Genomic DNA, 2,165 nt, shown 5'->3' with positions numbered 1-2,165 from the left:
AAGACAGTTAAGTAAGTAAATAAATTAAAGCCTCCTCTGTGGAGCATGCCCACCTTCCCAATCCACCTGTAACGCTACTTCTCAGTTATCCCTCATCCCCCCGAAGCCGTGTGATATTGTAAGGAAAGCAAAGGCTCTCAAGTTTGTCACACCTGTTTGAAGCCCCAGCTTCTTCGCTTTCTAGAGATGGGACCCGGGGCAAATTACCTGGCTTATCTCAGCCTCAGTTTTTTCTCAACTGAAAAATGGAATGTAATGGCTTAGTCACGTCTAGGACATTTGGGAGGAGGAATAGGTCCATAGCTAGAAGGAAAACGTGTTTATTAGCAGATCACCCTTGTATAGAGGATGGGTAAAGCATTTCTTTATTCTTCTGATCGAGTCACTGTAAGTTATATTATGAGAAAGCCAGAACCGATCCAGTTTTTATGGAGTCCACTCAGATGAGCTCCCAATAGCTCTGGCCTTCCTCATTATTTCTACAGGTCATTTTCCTGTTTCTCTGTCCTCCCATGGGATCTATGTGCCATCTGGAAAGTGCTGTGTACATTGCTAGAGGGGGACATATCTACAGGAAACAAAAAATTTCCTGTTGAATTATAGCAGTATTATATTTTTAAAATCTCTGTACTTTGTATAACCAGCCAAAGGAAGTCAAAGGTAAGAAGGAGCTAAAAAGGGAAAAAAAGGGGGGGGGGGCGCCTGAGTGACTCAGTCGTTAAGCGTCTGCTTTCGGCTTGGGTCATGATCCCAGGGTCCCAGGATCGAGCCCCACGTTGGGCTCCCTGCTTGGCGGGAAGCCTGCTTCTCCCTCTCCCACTCCTCCTGCTTGTGTTCCCTCTCTCGCTGTGTCTCTCTCTGTCAAATAAATAAATAAAATCTTTAAAAAAAATAAAAGAAAAAAACTATATTCTTTCACAATCGCTATCATGTTTATGTTGGAGCATTGGAAATAATGTATGTTAAGTTCCTGGAATATTAAAAACACTGAGCCATGAAAAAAAACCCAACCTTACTATTCACAGATTCTCCTCTTCCTCTTGTGCATACAGAGAAGCCTCTCTTTGATCAGACAGTCCCCAGCTTCAATCAGGGGTAATGGAGGAGGAGGAGAAATGAGATTCACAGCAAAAAGCAAAATGGGTTACTCAGAAGAATGAACATCTATTGAGGAGTAGCACCACAAATGGCTACATTTGAGAGAGTTTGGGGAAATTTCTGAGAGAAAATGGGAGCGGGCAGCATCTGTTGTGCAATGCAGTGTGAGAAAGGGAAGGAGAGAGAGAGACAGACATTGGGAAAGATAATTTTAAGGAGTTTTTATGTATGTATGAGTGTAAGCCTGTTTTGCCTTTTTCCAAGAATCCAAAAAAGATCTAAGTTGATTTTCAGTTACTTCCTAATGACATCATGCTTAGATGGGCCCAGAGTGGCCCAGCTTTAACCATGTCTATAAATACTTGATAAATATAATGGCTCCCTCTCTGGAGCCCAGATCAACTCCCTTGAAGTTATAGTATTGTGCTTTCATTATTAGGACACATCATGCACTGAAGTTGGTGCTGTGTGTGTATATCTCCCCTGCCAGCTTGTAGACAGGCGCTCTGAAGGCAGGGCTTGTGTCTTAATCGTCTTTGTGTCCTGCAGCCTATCCAGCTTCCAGGCACCTCATCAGGGAACTGCGCAAAATAGATTTCAACAATTAGTGTGAAATAAACGCAGGGGTGGTGGATGAATGGAACTGAACTTAAAGGGCCATTTCTTTAGCAGCATCTATGACAGCGCCGTCTTCTCCCCCACCACCTACCTGATGGACTCTTTTGAGGGACCATGTCTGTCCTCGTCGTCACTTTACCGCCAGCACTCGCACTATGTTAAGCCCACAGTAAGCACTGGAATCATTTTCGTATCCCCTAGAATGAGGATTTCAGCGCATCAGGAATGGAAGTAAAACAGTCCAAGGCCGAACGGAAGTGGGTCGCCTTGGTGAGACCGCTGGACGAAGAGCAGTGCCCGCCTGCCTTGCGCTGGCTGGTAAAGAACAGGAATCCGCCAGGAGACGCCTGCGAACGGCGGGTGACCGCCGGCGCCCGCCTCTCCTCCGCAGCGGCAGGTGGCGCTGTGGCCCGGTGCGGCAGCTGGGGCCGCGCGGCGCCTCTCTCTGG

The 2,165-nt window shown here is 46.4% G+C and overlaps 1 long non-coding RNA gene across 1 annotated transcript; it reads right to left on the bottom strand.

The window, feature by feature from the left end:
- Positions 1-628: 628 nt before the first annotated feature.
- Positions 629-2,049, bottom strand: LOC118020757. The gene is made up of 2 exons (XR_004682000.1): positions 1,808-2,049; positions 629-1,679 (listed from the first exon to the last, which is right to left on the bottom strand). It is a non-coding gene; the product is annotated as an uncharacterized LOC118020757 (long non-coding RNA).
- Positions 2,050-2,165: the final 116 nt, after the last annotated feature.

This window comes from Mirounga leonina, unplaced genomic scaffold, assembly GCF_011800145.1.
Source record: "Mirounga leonina isolate KUSES-001 unplaced genomic scaffold, KU_Mleo_1.0 Mir_174, whole genome shotgun sequence".
Lineage (NCBI taxonomy): Eukaryota > Metazoa > Chordata > Mammalia > Carnivora > Phocidae > Mirounga > Mirounga leonina.
The sequence above is the reverse complement of the archived record's forward strand: the minus strand, read 5'-3'. Positions and strand labels throughout refer to the sequence as shown.